The sequence below is a fragment of the Mytilus trossulus genome, chromosome 11, assembly GCF_036588685.1.
Source record: "Mytilus trossulus isolate FHL-02 chromosome 11, PNRI_Mtr1.1.1.hap1, whole genome shotgun sequence".
NCBI classification, from domain to species: Eukaryota; Metazoa; Mollusca; class Bivalvia; order Mytilida; family Mytilidae; genus Mytilus; species Mytilus trossulus.
Window position 1 is genome coordinate 65,910,131 of NC_086383.1, and position 20,025 is coordinate 65,930,155.

Consider the following 20,025-nt stretch of genomic DNA (forward strand, 5'->3'; position numbering starts at 1 on the left):
CAAACGCGTGTATGATCCTCTTTTGAGTCTTAAACCGTAATCGGATTTTTTTCCGGAAATAGATAAACATTGATTATACAAGTTTGAGCTTTCTAAAAAGCGGTGAACTGCTGCGCTCTAGCCAACTTTAAAATAAAATATATAAACGTGCGCCGCCATGCCGAGCCGCCATGTGGGTGTTGATTTGTAATAATAGTTGAAATGTGGTAATTTTAGATATTGATTGATATACAATCATTTTTTTTCCCTTTACTAAAAACTACTTGTTGAAAATTAAAACCTTTACAAAAAGACACGACTGTAGAGGTTCAAATATAAACTACAGAGTATGCAATTTTTGTTAGGCAGTGGCTATTCTACCGGCTCCGGCAAAATAGCCTCTTAGTTCTTTTCTACCAGCTCCGGCAAAATAGCTTACTTTAAACATGTTTTATTTCAAAAAATCATGTACATGACATACACATATAAATATGTTAAGTACAGTGATAACATATTACAAAAGGATTCGGAAACAAGGTTTCCCTTATATTAATCCGTCTCCCTGTAGAAAAAAGATAAAGGGAAATAACCATCCCATTCTGACAAAGTGTCCAGTTGAACTTCTTCGTAAACAATACTTTTTTTTAATCTGAGCATGCAAATTGAAGATTATGTTATATATTTAACAATAATCACATTTGCAGAACAAAAACATATATTTTGAGAATCCCAGACACTATATTAGTTGACAGTTCTTCCACTAATTCCACGTGTTTTTCCGGTTGAAGTAAACTCGTAGTAGCCCACAATGCATTGTAGCTCATTGAGTCGATTGGTCAGTTTTTCAAGGTCGTATTGGCCTTGTGTTTGGGAAATTACTATGCAAATAAGTTCTGACGTAAAGAAGTCTAGAGTTCTCGACCTGTATATGTAGAGTACACAATTAGTATGAATATTCATGAGTTTTATGAAGCAACGCGAGATACGAGATCACGTCATTGGCGCAATTATCTCAATCGGAACAACTCGGCCTTTCTGGTTGCACGAAGAAATAGCTATTGTACTGCGTAGCGAGAATGTCCGAGTAGTTATGATTGGCAATTATCTGTTTCGGGTCTCACTAATTAGCGACAAGAAGCGTCAAAAAGCGTCAAGAAGCGACAAGAAGCGTCAAGAAGCGACAAGAAGAATAATTTTAGCGACAAGAAGCTTTTTAGCGACAAGAAAACATATATAATAAATTGATAATTTTTATTATTATATTGATAGATGAAGAAATTAAACATTTGTGAGGAAGGATTGTGTAGTTTTTATTATTATATCGAATCAATCCATCATTTTCTGCCTAAGAAAATGCCTAGCTGAACCAATTCGGAATATAACAGTTTTTTCTATTCTATTCTATTCTACCATATAGTGACCGCCTTCAACAAATTGAAGATTATGTCACAGGAGGAAACTTACAACAAGACATAGATTGAAAAAATGTACAATTCTTTAAAAAATAGGAAAAATTTAAAAATATAAAATGTTTTGTATAATAAAGTAAGATGTTGTAATTTAGTTAATATTGATGCTTTGAAATTGAAGATTTGAAAGAGTCTACTGAAGTGCAGTTGTTATCCATTTGTTTGATTTTGCAGTTAGATTAAGGACTTTCCGTTTATAGATTTCGTCGGAGTTGGTTTTTTTTGGGGTTTTTTTTAATGTTGTTTTACTTTTTATAACCAGATAATTGTGTCCTGCTAAATTTTAATAATTTTAATACACAATTTTGTCTCCTTTTATACCATTTTCTCCTTTCTCCTGCCCCTTCTCTCCTTCCTCCCGCCCCCTCTCTCCCTTCTCCCGCCCCCTCTCTCCCATGCTCCCAATACCCTGTCCAGGCCCTCATTATACGACAGGGTAAACGTAATACTTGCTGTTATACATAATAAAATACCATGTAAATAAATGTAGCAACTGAATTAGATCTATGTTTCATTTTTTTTCTATCAATATTAACTTTCCTGTCGTTAAAATTGTTTTCTTTTGCATAATCTTTTAATATTTATTTGGAATAAGTAATTTTTATAATAAAAAAAAATGTTTTCGTCGCTAAATAGTTTCTTGACGCTTCTTGTCGCTAATATTATTCTTCTCGTCGCTTCTTGACGCTTCTTGTCGCTAATTAGTGAGACCGTCTGTTTCCGTGTTTTCACTGCAAGCGAAAAAACAAAAATGTTCAGGAGTTTTTAGATATTTCCCAAGATGTGAGGCATATATCACTGGAACAGAGACGATTCCAAACTTAGAAAAAAGTATATAAATACCGAATCAGCTTTAAGTATTATACAGAGACGGCATAAACACACAAAGCCGATTTAAAAAATGGGTGTGTGGCCACAGGCACTTGTTTCTATCGATTGGAAGACCTACTATCAACGTATATTTACGAGTAAATATACGTTGATAGTGGGTCTTCCAATGGATAGAAACACTCGTAAATATACGTTGATAGTGGGTCTCTCAATGCATAGAAACAAGTGCCTGTGGTGCGTGGGGGTGTTACACGCAAAGTTCTATTAAAATTTTATGCATCCAGTACGAGGGCTACCCCTTTTTGTCCATCGTTTTGATACATTTGAAAACATGAGGTAGTTTTTATCATGACACTAATAATACAAGAATTTGGCTATATGGCAATGTATGGGTACAAACTTCCTGTTAGTGTTATGAACTTCAGTAAGCTTCTTTAATCATGTTAATATGTTCCACACCATATGAGTATTTGGACCGTACACGTACAGTCTGGACCGTATATGTATACTCGTACGTTCCGACCATACACGTACGGTCGGACCGTATGAGTATACGCGTATGGTCCAGTTTGAGCTGACCATTCATGTTATGGGTTACATTGGTTAAATTCAAACAAACGTTTATCACAATCTCAATTTTTTGTTTTACAATTTTTTTTACATTTACATGCTTGCAGTTCATGCATGTTCCTTTGCATCTGCATTTTTCGTAAAGTTGCCAAATTCTAAAACAATTGTCCTCCTTAATTATGTTTACTTCCGATATCTTCCATCATGTCCATTTCAGTGATCATAATTCAATTAATGTATTACTGATTGATATGCTTAATACAAGAGATTAACAGATTTAATTAGTGATTTTTTTATATAGTTTAAACATGTTAAATATAAAGTTTTTTATTTCAATGACAATTCAAATTGAACTTTTTTTTATAGCAATTTGAGAGTTAAGTTATGTTGATCTGTTATATGCATTTGTATCTAATAAACTTGATCAACTTCTTGATATAAGTCAGACCGTACGCGTATGAGGATTTTGAAAAAATACGCATGCGGTCCAGACCGTATGCGTACGGTCCAAATACTTGTACGGTCTGGAACAAATATAATAACAAGTTAATATACACTGATTTTATGGTTCCTATCCCACACTGTCTATAGAAAAGCCATATAATAAAACAGCTACAATGCCCGTCAGTGGCCCATCCAGAAATTTTCTTGTGTATGATGTGGGGCACTGACTCACTTCATAAGAGGGGGCCCACTAAAGTCATGCCTAAGTGATTCTGATTCCCTACCTACATATAAAAAGGGGCAGGGTGCCTGTGAAACCGCCTCTGAGAGACACATGTGTATATATTTCTAAGCTTAAACCAACCTAATCAATAAAGCACTGGCTCAATATGGTTACATGGAAATGTAACAATAATGAAAATATTATAATATTGTTACATTGGAGACTAATTGCTGGAATGCAGGGTTGGCTAAGGAACGAATGTAATAATGATATTTGTGTCTACGATTACATTGCGTAATGTTACATTTATGCACTGCAATGTATGATGGGACTAGTAATATACATGTATATAAGAATAAAACTTGAAAACTTTTTTTTGATATTTACAAAATTGCATACAATTCTTAATTTTTTTAAATTTACAATGACAAGTATGTTGTTTTTGGCGCATGTTTTAGTCCAACGCATTTTTGCTGAAACTTCTCTAAGCAGCCATCACAAACCAGTGATGCCACAATATGCACGTCTGTATTGCATACTGTACAATTCCATTCTGCACTATCCCTTTTTGAAGTTAAAGAAAGTTTTAAATTTATGTTCACCTCCAATTTCAATATCCATCTAAGAATACACTTAATGTTGACATTTGCCGACAAGTTGAAACTAGTGGAAACAGTTTTCTCATTTTCAGAGTCCAGATATTTTGTGTGATGATGTAATTTCGTTCTTATTGGTGACACTACATGCTCTATTTAGATTACCATAGCCGTATTTGGCACAACTTTTTGGAATTTTGGATCCTCAATGCTCTTCAACTTTGTATTTATTTGGCTTTTTAACTATTTTGATCTGAGCGTCACTGATGAGTCTTATGTAGACGAAACGCGCGTCTGGCGTATAAAATTATAATCCTGGTACTTTAGTAGGTTTATGACCACAAAAGGAAGGTTGGGATTGATTTTGGGAGTTTTGGTCCCAACATTTTAGGAATTAGGGGCCAAAAAGGGCCCAAATAAACATTTTCTTGGTTTTCGCACTATAACTTTAGTTTAAGTTTATAGAAATCTATGAAATTTTGACACAAGGTTTATGACCACAAAAGAAAGGTTGGGATTGATTTTGGGAGTTTTGGTTTCAACAGTTTAGGAATTAGGGGCCACAAAAGGGCCCAAATAAGCATTATTTTCGCACAATAACTTTAGTTTAAGTAAATAGAAATCAATGAAATTTAAACACAATGTTTATGACCACTAAAGAAAGGTTGGTATTGATTTTGGGAGTTTAGGTCCCAACAGTTTAGGAATTAGGGGCCAAAAGGGACCCAAATACGCATTTTTCTTGGTTTTCGCACAATAACTTTAGTATAAGTAAATAGAAAATCTATGAAATTTATACACAAGGTTTACGACCGTATTGATTTTGGGAGTTTTGGTCCCAACAGTTTTGGAATAAGGGGCCCAAAGGGTCCAAAATTAAACTTTGTTTGATTTCATCAAAAATTGAATAATTGGGGTTCTTTGATATGCCGAATCTAACTGTGTATGTAGATTCTTAATGTTTGGTCCTGTTTTCAAATTGGTCTACATTAAGGTCCAAAGGGTCCAAAATAGTTAAAATGTTTAAATGTTACTTGTTTAAGTAATGCCCCTGACTTTTAGATAAGGTAACTTTAAAAGACGGTGTGTCACCAGCTCGGCTCCAAGTTTAATAGACAGTTGGGCACCGTAGGAGACATATTTCATAGACACAATTAATAGACAGTTTGGCAAGGCAGTAGACATTTCTGGACCAAGACAAATCAGAACCTCTTTTCCTACCTTATTTTGTTGCTTTTTAATAGTTAATACCAATGTGCATACTGTATTTTTTAAATAAGAATGAGGAAATTATTTACCATAAAAATCATCAAATCATGTTTGATCTTTATGTAGAAAAAACAATACTTGCAATGCAGTGACCTATAGTTGTTAATTTCTGTGTCATTTGGTCTTTTGTCTCATTGACAATCATACCTCATATTCTTTTTACTGATTGCATTTGAATAAACTTTTTTCAACTTTAAAAAAAAAGGACAAAAATCCAATGAGTGTACATTTAGAGGCCAACCTCATGTGCAAAGTGTGAAGAGACTTTAGCATTGATAAAAACTAGAACCTACATGTAAGTCCTGTGACACAACTAAATTCAGTTGTTCATGGCTCATATTTAAAAGTATTTCAAAGGATATAAATCAAATTTTGTTCAATTTTTTTTAATTCATTTTGTTCCTTGAATCAACTTGAAATGCAAAAAGGTTAATATTAAGATTATTTTTGGACAAGTTACAATTTCATTCGGACAAGTAAGTTTTGGTATGTACTTGTCCTACTGGACAAGTTGAAAAAAAAGTTATTGTAGAGGCCTGGCCAAATTTAATATTTATGTACTAGGTGCGCAATTTTTATATAAAAACAACATAATCGTGCCTGTGTTTAAAAGTTGTCAGAATAAAGAATTAAAGAGGAATACAAATGAAAAAAAATCAATAGTTGATTTGAGAAAAAGAGGTTGGACTAGGTTCCATTCATAATCACGGTATGACAACTGTATGAGTATACTTAGACTGTCTAGCAACATTACGGAATATTTTGATATGCATATATAGATGCCTATGGATGCATGATCAAAACAGAAAGTATGTTAAAGAGACCCGTTTAACACTTGCACAAAATTGAATCGATCTTTAGAGCATCTCGCGTTTACGGTCTTTTTCTAACTTGTGCGTTTACATGTAGCATATGTTTAGTATACATTGCAGTCATAAAAAAATCGGTCTAATCATTTTGTTAAAAAAAAAATCGTAGAAAATAGAATAAGGAAATATTTGGTTCATTAGATATGCTTTTACATTTATTAATTATCTTTTTGATTAACATGTCATAAGTCCTAAAAAAACAAAGAAAAGTTTCAATGTATTACAACGTGTATTTAGCAAATAAGGAATGAATAAGTAACGGTATCAGTTGAGCACTGAAACAGGTCCTATCCCAAGCCAGGAGCTTGTAATTAAGTGGTTGTCGTTTGTTAAAGTGTTACATATCTGTTTTTCATTTATTTTTGTTTGGTTCATAAGTTAAGCCGTTATTTTCTCGTTTGAATTGTTTTACATTTGACATTTCTGAACCTTTTATAGCTGTATATGGGTATGAGATTTGCTTATTGTTGAACACCGTACGTAGGCCTATATTTCCTGTGTCAATTAGTCTCACTTTCTGGAAAGTTGTGTTATTTTCAATCATACCGCATCTCATTTTTTCCATTTATCTTTCAGAAGAATGACGCAAAAACGTCGTTTACATTTTTAGCTCACCTGGCCCAAAGGGCCAAGTGAGCTTTTCTCATCACTTTGCGTCCGTCGTCCGTCGTCCGTCGTCCGGCGTTAGCTTTTACAAAAATCTTCTCCTCTGAAACTACTGGGCCAAATCAAACCAAACTTGGCCACAATCATTAGTGGGGTATCTAGTTTAAAAAATGTGTGGCTTGACCCGGTCAACCAACCAAAATGGCCACCACGGCTAAAAATAGAACATAGGGGTAAAATGCAGTTTTTGGCTTATAACTCAAAAACCAAAGCATTTAGAGCAAATCTGACATGGGGGTTCAAATGTTTATCAGGTCAAGATCTATCTGCCCTAAAATTTTCAGATGAATCGGTCAATCGGTTGTTGGGTTGCTGCCCCTGAATTGGTAATTTTGAGGAAATTTTGCTGTTTTTGGTTATTATCTTGAATATTATTATAGATAAAGATAAACTGTAAACAGCAATAATGTTCAGCAAAGTAAGATCTACAAATAAGTCAACATGACCAAAATGGTCAGTTGACCAGTTTAGGAGTTATTGCCCTTAATAGTCAATTTTTAACCATTTTTCGTAAATTAAAGTAATCTTTTACAAAAATCTTCTTCTCTGAAACTACTGGGCCAAATCAATCCAAACTTGGCCACAATCATCTTTGGGGTATCTAGTTTAAAAAATGTGTGGCGTGACCTGGTCAACCAACCAAGATGGCCGCCACGGCTAAAAATAGAACATAGGGGTAAAATGCAATTTGGCTTATTACTCAAAAACCAAAGCATTTTGAGGAAATCTGACGGAATAAAAATGTTTATCAGGTCAAGATCTATCTGCCCTGAAATTTTCAGATGAATCGGTCAATAGGTTGTTGGGTTGCTGCCCCTGAATTGGTAATTTTGAGGAAATTTTGCTGTTTTTGGTTATTATCTTGAATATTATTATAGATAGAGATTAACTGTAAACATCAATAATGTTCAGCAAAGTTAGATTTACAAATAAATCAACATGACCGAAATGTCAGTTGACCCCTTTAGGAGTTATTGCCCTTTATAGTCAATTTTTAACCATTTTTCGTAAATCTAAGTAATCTTTTACAAAAATCTCCACTGAAACTACTAGGCCACAATCATCTTTGGGGTATCTAGGTTGAAAAATGTGTCCGATGACCTGGCCATTCAACCAAGATGGCCGCCACGGCTAAAAAATAGAACATAGGGGTAAAATGCAGTTTTGGGTGTATAACTATGAAACCAAAGCATTTAGAGCAAATCTGACAAGAAGTTAAATTGTTAATCAAGTCAATATCTATCTGTCCTTTTTCAGATGAATTGGACAACTGGTTGTCGGGTTGCTGCCCTCCAATTGGTAATTTTTAAAGAAGTTATTGCCCTTTATACCGTATTTAGGCATGTATAGTCCGCACTTTTTTTCCTTAAATATGTAGTTTGTACAAGGGTTGCGGACTATACATAACTATAGATGGTTTTCGAAATTTATTAAAAAAAATTTTTTTTTTTTTTTTTTTTAAATTTCGTTTTTCTGCATCAACAATGTATATTGGAGACGTTTATTGTATTTACTTCATTTAATTCTTATTCTTTTATTCTTTTTTTAACTTTTCTTTTCAAAATTAATTATTAAAAGTAAAGGTGTGACATCCTGCATAGGTAATCAAGAGAGGTAATTAAGGATTAAGTATGGGTGTGTAGCAATTAAATAATGATGTCAAGTTTTGACAGGTGTTAAATATTATAATCCCAGGCAATAAAACAACATGATCAATGAAAAGATTATATAAGATTAAATAGTTTTAAAATTTTGATTACTGCTAAATAATTTAGATAAATGTTTGATCTCTTTTTTCTTTTGATCCATAATATTCAAATTATTTCTGTTATATTATATATCAGTTTAAAATATTCTTATAAGTAACTGATTTCAGTGTTTTAGTCATATTCTCAAATATTACTAATGGGTAAAGTTCATTATAGATATAATTGTAAGAAGCAAAATCGTTCAGTAAAGTAAGAACTTCAAACACATCACCATCACCAAAATACAATTTTGTCATGAATCCATTTGTGTCCTTTGTTTAATATGAACATAGACCAAGGTGAGCGACACAGGCTCTTTAGAGCCTCTAGTTTTTATCTCCATGTTCTTTCAAATCATTTGAGAATTTGACTAAAACACTGAAATCAGTTACTTATAAGAATATTTTAAACTGACCATGCGCAGATTTATTTTCATATCTACATAAAACACTTTGAATTGTAAATCGGTCTATCGCGATGTATCTAAGCGTTTACACTTAAACAAAGATCAGGGTTGCGTTCAATTTTGTAGCGGCTACATTGAGCTACTTAGATTTTTGACTATTGAATGCGTAGCTAGCCTAACTGCTATATAGATATTAATAGAAGCTAGACTAGCTACTCGTTCAATAGTCATAAATCTACGTAGCCCTATGTATATATATATCATGTATATATATAGCCGCTACGATATTGAACGCAATCAAGGAGGTGGTATTTTTAAGTCCAATGGAGATCGATCCTTCTCATTTTTGCAATACTAAAGATCGGCGATCTTTATTGTCAGTGGAAGCGCGGTCTTAGATTACTATTGATTTTAAGTAATTGCCATATGATAAAAAAAAGGAACATAATTCTTAACCGAAATTACAGATTTCACGATATCGTAGGCAAAGTTCTGTCTTGTCTTTCAGATATACTTTGACTGAACTATGAAATGATATAAACAACTATTTTAAGAAGTATTTCTGTTCAAGACAGACACATAAGCACTATAAATAACCTGAATAGAAATGTTGTTTATAGAAGTATTTGTGAGTTCATTTGAACATTACATTGTTTTCCAACCACCGCATTTATATTACGTGTCTGTGAAACTGACTGAAAACTAAGTACTATCATGTGTAAATAAATGTGCATTTATTGTAGGTGAAAACAAAAAAAAACACAAAACAGCAAACTACGAGATCTGTGTTGTCCGTAATTTGTAAGAATATCGCCCAAACCGGCCGAACGTCATTGACGTTGTTTTAGAATTGCTGCAATGTATTCCTGCCATTTCAAATTGTTAAACCTTTTTTTAGAAATATCTCTTTTTCCATTCTGGTGACCCCATCTTTTTATTTCATGGTTTTATTTAGATATATAAACAACGCTTATTCTGTTGAATACTCAAAGAGAAATTATTGGTCAATTTTTATTAAACTTATTTTTTTTATAGGTATTTCACAATAAAAATGGCGGGAAAACTATTATAGCAACTTATCGTTATTATTTTCCACTCAGACAATGGTAATATTATTAAAATAGTTTGTATTAACAACTAGGTTAACGGAACAAACAAGTTTTTATTGGATACAGACTTTAAAAAAAATATTACACTGCTATTGAATAGAAGTCCATGAAAAATATGGCATTTTAAATCAAAAACGAGGTCGGTGACCCCATTTTTCTATTTGCTTATTTTGAAGCTTTTACCTAACCTAAAGTAAAAATAAAAGAATATATTATTGGTAGATCTGAATAGAAGGATTTGTCTTTAAGTTTAATAAATATAGCGTCATTGCAGTCTTTAATGTAACAATAATGTAATGTACATGTAACCGTAGACACAAATAGTATTATTACATTTGTAATTAATTTGTTCCTTACCCAACCCTATATTCCAGGAATAAGTCTCCAATGTAAACAACAGTGGCAATCAATAATCTATGGTCAAAATGGGGGAGGGGTGCAGGGTAGCTGGTGTGTTTGTTTCAACATATAGATCATTATTGTACAGACAACTGATAGGCTTAAACCTGGCACCCCATTGTTTTACATGTATTTTTTAATTTGCCAGAGCCCCTACCCATTCATATATATTTTAATAGAAAATCATAATCCATTGGTCCATTGATATATATATTCCAAGCTAGATGTACACTGTATCATTAATACAATTTATGACATCTCTAGATATAAAAAAGAAGTTGTGGTATGATTTCCAATGAGACAACTCTTCCCAAGAGACGTACATGACCTAATTGCACAGAAATTAACAACTATAAGGTTACAATGTACTGGCTTCAACAAAGAGCAAAGCCAATAGTCTGCTATAAAAGGCCCCAAAATGACAAATTTAAAACAATTCAAACTAGAATAAGAAAACTAACATGCGACACACAACAAATGATTACCACTGAATTAAAGGCTCTTGACTTGGGACAGGCACATACATACATAATGTGGCAGGGTTAAACATGTTAGCGGGGTCCCAACCCTCCCATGACCTTTGACAGTGGTGTAATGGTACAACATAAGAACAAACTAAAAAAAGTTGAAAAAGGATGTATTTATTTTACACCACATGGACTCTTCATATTATTAGACAAATACATCAGTACACAGTTTTACATATATATCAAAGATTATCATAAAATTAAGAAATATTTTCAATAGTTGAACTGATTTTATAAGTTTTCTGTGGTTATCCCAGGTGCACACATATAATTTCTGCAAGTTGATTTGACAATCTGTTTCAAAAATAGAAGTCACTTCTCTCTATAATTCTAAACTAAAGTAGTGTGAGTCCTGCAACTATAGAGTTTGTGGTTTTTCTCCAGATTGATCAACCAGTATGGCCTCCTTGTCTAAAATAGAACATAGAGCATGTAGAGGTCAAACTAATATTTCTAAAATAATAACATGCCACACCGGTAGCAAGGGAGTTTATATATATAAATATATATTGCAATTTTGCAATTATGTCATGTTATATTTGGAAACAAAAAATAACATGACATAATTGCAAAATTAATTGCATAATGGGGATAAAAACTAACATGTCTAACAAAACATTGCAATCATTACAATGATATTTGCTTTAAAAATTAGAGATTTTAACTAAGAAATCAAATTGTGGTATATGAATGAAAGATGGGATATTTATGTCAATGATACATCAACCATTCAGGGAAAGAGGTCAAAATTGTATTAAACCATTGACAAGCATCTTTAAATTATAGACCTATCACTGGGTTTGTACTTACATTCATGAGCAACACACGAGTGCCACATGTGGAGCAGGATCTGCTTACCCTTTAGGAGCACCTGATATCACCCCCAACTTTTGGTGGGGTTCGCGTTGCTCAGTCTTTAGTTTTTTATTTCGTGTTTTGTCTGTTGGTATTTTTTTTTAGCCATGTTTGTAGATTGAACATCTATTATTTGTATTTATTAGATCCTTGTCCAGTCAATGTGACCCTCGTTCAGTCATTATCCTTGTCCAGTCAATGTGACCCTCGTTCAGTCATTAGCCTTGTCCAGTCAATGTGACCCTCGTTCAGTCATTATCCTTGTCCAGTCAATGTGACCCTCGTTCAGTCATTATCCTTGTCCAGTCAATGTGACCCTCGTTCAGTCATTATCCTTGTCCAGTCAATGTGACCCTCGTTCAGTCATTATCCTTGTCCAGTCAATGTGAACCTCGTTCAGTCATTATCCTTGTCCAGTCAATGTGACCCTCGTTCAGTCATTATCCTTGTCCAGTCAATGTGACCCTCGTTCAGTCATTATCCTTGTCCAGTCAATGTTACCCTCGTTCAGTCATTATCCTTGTCCAGTCAATGTGACCCTCGTTCAGTCATTATCCTTGTCCAGTCAATGTGACCCTCGTTCAGTCATTATCTTTGTCCAGTCAATGTGACCCGCGTTCAGTCATTATCCTTGTCCAGTCAATGTGACCCTCGTTCAGTCATTATCCTTGTCCAGTCAATGTGACCCTCGTTCAGTCATTATCCTTGTCCAGTCAATGTGACCCTCGTTCAGTCATTATCCTTGTCCAGTCAATGTGACCCTCGTTCAGTCATTATCCTTGTCCAGTCAATGTGACCCTCGTTCAGTCATTATCTTTGTCCAGTCAATGTGACCCGCGTTCAGTCATTATCCTTGTCCAGTCAATGTGACCCTCATTCAGTCATTATCCTTGTCCAGTCAAGTTGTTATCATAGGTAAGTGTACATTAATTATATGTGAACTATAAAGGATTATTTACTAGTGAAATTTGATTCAAACGTAAAATGTAAGCTATATATCAATAAGACAGCAACCCAACAAAGCAAGTATGGAGATGTGTAGAAGTCAATATATAGTCAACAAATCAAAAATAACCTCATATGACAAGGTCTTCATTTTCATGAAGCTGGCCATAAAATTTAGGAATTATTCATGGCAATGATATCATTCGGGCTCATTTTAATTTTCTGACGAGGTGAACACAAAGAAAATATTTCTGGAAAAGTTTGCTATGCATTCTAACCAAATTAAGATCGTAAAAATGTGCATTTGTTTTTCACCAATCAGACAAATCAGAAAATGAAAACGACCCTCACGAAAATCGTGGCCAAATAAACCTGGGTTGGCAAAAACCTGGGTTTTATGAGTATTGCACAGCCCAGTGGGAAATACTGGAAAAACTGGGTTTTACTGGGTTTTACTGGGTAATACTGGGTAATATAAGATACTGGCCTGAATTTTAAAAAGGATTCAGTACTTAAACACAAATGAAATACATTTAAGATATATATATAAACCTAAGTAAAATAAGTTTACTTGTTTGAGAGTCTTATGATACATACATGTACAAAAGTATAAAGAATTTAAGGATTACATGTATATGTAAGAAAAATTACATTGAAATAATTTATATACATGATATATGAACAAATGTACAAAACTAATTAATAAGTAATTATTCAGATTAGAACACAGATATGTTTATATAACAATAATCATCTTTTCATTTCTATGACAGTTAATGACAAGACCCTGTAGGTTGTTTATTTAGCAATCATGATTGCATATATAGCAATTTAATTTACAATCCACATAATCACTGCAACAAGGTGTTAAGATTATTGAAACACTGCTTGGAAATTAACAAGGAATCCTAAAATGTGCAAATTTTGTATTTTGCCTACATAGAATTTATGTGGAGAAGAGAATGAAATTGAATTTTTAATCTTCTAGAAATGACTCTCAATGGTTATCTATATGAAATGTATATATTTAGCTATAATGCTATGAAACTACAACATGTCTTTACTATTTTGTGTTGAAATAAGCTTAAAAAATCATATTGCACAGTATTCCCTGTTTCAGAGAGTATTGCCCAGCCCGGGAAAACCCGGGCGGGTATTACTTTGCCAACCCTGAAATAAACAATAAAACTTTTGTCCACTATCTGTACCTTTATTGTAAGTTTATTTTATTGAAACAGGGAGATAACACAAAAACATTGATATGTTTATAAGAAACAGGGAGATAACACACAAATATTGATATGTTTATACAGGAGATATAACCCACAAACATTGATATGTTTATACAGGGCTAACCCACAAACATTGATATGTAGATAAGAAACAGGGAGATAACACTCAAACATTGATATGTTTATAAGAAACACGGAGATAACCCACAAACATTGATATGTTTATAAGAAACAGGGAGATAACACACAAACATTGATATGTTTATACAGGGAGATAACACACATACATTGATATGTTTATAAGAAACAGGGAGATAACCCACAAACTTTGATATGTTTATACAGGGAGATAACCCACAAACATTAATATGTTGATAAGAGACAGGTAGATAACCCACAAACATTGATGTTTATACAGGGAGATAACCCACAAACATTAATATGTTGATAAGAAACAGGGAGATAACATACAAACATTGATATATGTACAAGAAACAGGGAGATAACACACAAACATTGATATGTTTATAAGAAACAGGGATATAACACACAAACATTGATATGTTTATAAGAAATGGGGACATAATTTATAACCTGCAAATATTGATATGTTTATACAGGTAGGTAACACACAAACTATTCAAATTTTAAAGTAAATTTGGATTTTATTAGATAAATACTTACCATCATAAATTCTGAGTGTAACCCCAATTGCGTCATAGGTCAGATGGAAAATCCCAACTAAAAATAAACGTATTCTCACTGGTCCGGACATATACCCCTGTTTGCCCATATTCTTCCATTCAATTTCCTCAAGACAGAAAACATAAGGAAAGGGGATGAAGGGGAGGTGGGTGGGACCTATAATTTATGATGGTAAGTATTTATCTAATAAAATCCAAATTTACTTTAAAATTTGAATATTTTATAGCTATAAATACGTTACCATCATAAATTCTGAGTAACAGAATCTAACGTAAAGCTGAATCCCCTGTAACAGAAGAAACAGGAGGAAAGTTCAATCTTTGTGCTGAAACTATAGGTCCAAGAGAGTATAAACTCTCGGCAAAAGTAGCCATAGATTGGAGGTAGTGAGATATAAAAGAGTTCTCATTTCTCCAGAAACCTGCAGACAGTACCTCTTCCAAAGATGCACTGTTAAACAGAGCCCAGGATGTAGAGATACCCCTAACATCATGAGCTTTAACATTAAAACTATTTAAAAGTTCTGCCTTAGAAGAACCATAAGCTAAAGATATGCATTTGCATATCCAAGTAGAAATAGTTTTAACAGAAAGATCTGAGATTCCTTTTTTAATAGGAATAAAGAGTCTTGAGTTAGAAACAGAACGTAAACTACACGTTCTTTCCAGATAAATAGAAAGGATTCTTACTGGACATAAAAGTACAGAAATAGAATCGCTAGGGAGTGCAGGAATCACAACTGGTTCTGCACCCTTATCTGGAATCTGATTCTTTGCCAAAAAAGCAGGATCCGTTAAAAGAGTAACAGAAGATTTATCCCTGTTAAATCGAAGGCAAGCATCAGAAATAGAGAAGGCATGGATTTCACTCCTTCTCCGTCCAGAAGCCAAAGCTAAAAGAAAACAGCATTTATAGGAAAGAAACCTTAAATCTATTGTTTCTGCTGGTTCAAAAGGAGGAAGTTTTAAAAAGGATAAAACTAGTCCAAGGTCCCACTTAGGAACTAAAGTTTTTTGTCTTGGTCTTTCAAGACTAAAACTACGAACCAAAAGAGAAATATGTTCATTGATTCCAAAATCTGGGCCACCAGAAATATGAATAGTTCTTGCGATAGCTGATCTATATCCCTTAATAGTAGAGGGACATAATCCTTTGGATTCAAAAAGAAAAACTAGAAAGTCTGCTAATTGTTGTACAGTGACTTGGAAAGGATCAATTTCCCGCTCACTACACCAATCTGAGAAGATTGACCATTTTGCATCATAGACAATGCTAGTGGAGTCTCTGACAGACTTTGTGAGATGCTTGGTTGCTCCTTCAGAAAAACCTCTCTTTCTGAGGCTAACCCTGAGAGAAGCCAGGCGTGTAGATGAAGTTTTTCTGGATTTTGATAAAGAACCTTGCCCTTGATTTGAGACAGAAGGTCTGGTCTCAGAGGTAGAACTAGAGGACAAGCACATGATAGGCGCAGAAGGTCTGGAAACCAAGACTGTTTTGGCCATGCTGGAGCAATAACTATGATCTTGCAATTTTCCCCTGCTATTTTCTGAAGTACTGGGGAGAGAAACCTGAAAGGAGGGAAGGCGTACCCGAACATTCCTTTCCAAGATAGGCTCATTGCGTCTACTGCAAAAGATTTTGGATCTGGAACCGGAGACACAAATGTTAGAAGTTTGTGATTGAGACTGGTCGCAAACAGATCTATCTGAGGTGACCCCCAATGAAGAGTCACAGCTTTGAAAACTACTTGAAGTAGTTCCCACTCCGTGTTTACTGGAGCAAGAGATCTGGATAGAGTGTCGGCTAGAATATTGAGGTGCCCCGCAATATGTCTCACCACTAGATGAACCTGGAGTTGAAAACACAGAAGGAGAATGTCTCTGGCTATCTGATAAAGAGAAGGTGAATGAGTTCCTCCCTGATTCTTGAGATAAGCTACAACTGTTGTGTTGTCTGTGGCCAGAATGACAGACTGATTCTTTAGAGACATTTGGAAATGATTCAGTGCAAACAGAACTGCTTTCATTTCCAATACATTGATATGCTCTTCCAAAAGATCTGGACTCCAGACTCCCGAGATTGTAAGCCCCTCCAGATATGCTCCCCAACCGAGGGTGGAGGCATCTGTGAATAATGTTAGACTGGGAACTTGAGGGGACAGACATAGGCCCCTCATTACATTTTCCCGTACTAACCACCATTGAAGGTGTGGAAATAAAGGCTGAGTGATTGGAATCAATGCTTCCCATTCTTGTGAAGCTGCAATCCATAACTTGTGTAGATAAAACTGAAGCGGACGAATGTGAAGTCGTCCCAATGGAATTACATCTGCCAGAGAGTTCAATAGACCCAGAAGTTGCAAGAATTGACGTGCTGTGACTGATTGAACCGTCAGGAATAAATGTATTTTCTGACATAGTTTTGTAAATTTCTCCTCTGGTGGGAGGACTAGGCCTACACTGGTTAGGAAATGTTCTCCCAGGAAAACAAAGTCTTGAGACGGAATTATCTCTGACTTTTTCCAAGAGATAAGGAAGCCTAGGGACAGAAAACAATTGATGACCAAATCTGTCTGAACCCTCAATTTGATTGGGCAAAATTCCTTGAGAAGGGAATCGTCCAGATAGGAATGAATCTGAATAGACAGGGAATGTAGGTGAGCTATAGCAGCCTGCATGATTTTTGTGAAAGCCAAAGGGGCTGTAGACAGGCCAAAAGGGAGAGCCTTGAACTGGAAAACTTTGTTGTTCCAAACGAAGCGAAGGTATTTCCTGTAAGATTTGGAAATGGGAATGTGGAAATACGCGTCTGAAAGATCCAGAGAAGTAGTCCACATTCCCGGAAGGATTGAAGCCCTGATGGATCTGTTTGTTTCCATTTTGAAGTGGGGAACAATAAGAAATTTGTTCAGAATAGATAGGTCTATGACTGGCCTCATTCCTCCAGTCTTCTTTGGAACCAGAAAAAGACGGGAATAAAATCCCGGAGACAGAGCTCGAGTTAAGATCGACACCTCCTCTATTGCAGCTTTTTGTAACATAGTGTCCACTTCTACTGACAGAAGTTGACACTTGACTGGGTCTTGTGTATGAGACAAACTTATTGGAACTGCAGATAGAGGAGGTGGGTTCTTGAACTGAAGTGTTAATCCCCCTCGAATTATTGACAGCACATAACAGTCTGAGGTAATTTTCTTCCACTGATTTAGGAAAAAACTTAACCTCCCCCCTACTGGTATTGATTTTTGAGGAACTTGTTGTGAATTTTCCCCTGGGGAAGCTGTCAATAACGTACGAGGGGGCAAGAACCTAGGTACTAGACCCAGGTTTCTTGGAACCCTTAAAACCACCAGAAGGCTTACCTGAGCTTTTTCCTGAGTTATTGGGTTTGTTCTGCGGTTTGCCGTAGTTATTCTTCCTTTTCTTAGCAGAAGAAGGAGGACCACCTGAAGCAGAAGTACTAATAGAACTAGATGTAGCATTAACCGACCTCTTGCCATTAGTAACTTGTACACTAACTTTGACTGGAGGAGGATTTTTGCTGAGTTCCTCTTGAACCCGCTGTAAGGGTAAACCAAACATCTTGTCAGAGAGTGGGGATTTCAGTAAAGAATCTTTCAAAGGCTCAGCTATAGAAATGTTTTCAAGAAACTCTGCTCTTTTTGATAGGGTGCAATTAGCAATAGAACCCATTAAAAGCAACTGAGATGAACCTAAAGCTTTATCCAGTTGAAGTAAGAAGGATCGTACTTCTGCTGGAACAACCGAATCTTCGCTGTTAAGCAAATGTCCGGTTGCAGCTAGAAAATGTTCGGCTGTGCCAAGAACTTGAGAAGCACTACGAAGGAGATTCTCAGTCTTTGACCAAACAGGTTGAGTGAGACGAAGACCATCTACTGGCTTTTTTCCCAATAAAGATGACATAGATTTGTCACAACTGGGAACAAGTCTACCCAGTGAAGAATCAAAGATATCAAAATCCTTGTACTTAACCTGATCAGTAAAGGATGACATTCCAAATCCTGAGATATTGTTATTAGAAACCTTTTCACTAGCAGAATTAGCGATACCTTCATTAATAAATTGTAAAGCAAAAGCCATATGGCCAGATTCAGGAAAAGAATTGTGAGAAGTCACAGTATCCTGAGAAATACCACAGGAAGCCTCAAAAGTTGAAGAAGGTTTCTTCGGCTTGGAAGGAGAGAGAAAAGGGATATGTGCTTCATCCCTCATCAAGGTATACACCTTATCCCTAAGATCCTTCAAGGAAGGAGGATCCTCAGTCTCCTTGGTGGGAGGTTGTTGAGCTGACTTAGAAGAAGGCTCAGGGGCCGTCTTCGATACCTTGGGAGAAGAAGAACTTTCAACATCCTCATCAGTGAGGAAAGCCCTTTCATGACTTCCAGGGGAAACAGAAAGCTCGTCATCCTCCCTCTCATCACATTCTACAGACTTAGCTGGAGAAGGTTGATGAGAAGAAACTCTATTTTCCAGTAGAGTCATACGACTGGATAGAGTATGGAATTCTGCCTTGAAAGACTCACCAAAGTCTAAAAGTAACTTCTGTAAACCATCCAAAGGTGATGCATGATCAGAAACCTGAGTACCATGTGAAGAACTAGAAGCTTGAGAGTCAGGTACGGTGGTGGAAGGAGCTACTGCAGAAGTCAAAGATACTGCTACGGGTAGAGCAGGAGCTAAAGGTGGTGCAGTAGCTACCCCAGAAGGGGGACCATAGAAATTGTCCCTATAAGGCCAAAAACCAGGTTGGTTTGGCATAAACCCACCATAAGGGTAAGACTGTGGCCAAGGTGGCTGAGACCATGAGGGTAAAGGTTGTGTGCCCGTGTTGGGAAGCATATACCCACAATAGGATAATGGGGGTCTAGAACCTGGCAAGTTCAAGCCCATAGCTGTACCTGGGACAGAACTAATAGTACCCGCTGAATTAACAGACCTAGATAAAGTATGAGTCACCGAAGTTGACGTAGGTACCCCCCCAAAATGCATGGCCGAACCTTGTGAAAGGGTCGGATAGGTAGCATTACCAGACACCGTTGTCGAAACTCCGGTCAATGTACTGGTAGTTTGGGGGGGACTTAAAGGTAGTGACCCATCTAAGAGATAGTCCGAACCAGGAATACTTACATACGGACTATTCAAATTAAAGTCCATAATAAATTT

At 35.4% G+C, this 20,025-nt stretch overlaps 1 long non-coding RNA gene across 1 annotated transcript in view; it reads left to right on the forward strand.

Annotated features, from left to right (window-relative positions):
- The first annotated feature begins 2,160 nt into the window (after positions 1-2,160).
- LOC134690556 (uncharacterized) overlaps positions 2,161-20,025 on the forward strand; it is a 29,627-nt gene continuing 11,762 nt past the window's right edge. The window contains exon 1 of the long non-coding RNA XR_010101970.1: positions 2,161-2,279. This is a non-coding gene — a long non-coding RNA (uncharacterized LOC134690556). The remainder of the gene's footprint in view (positions 2,280-20,025) is intronic.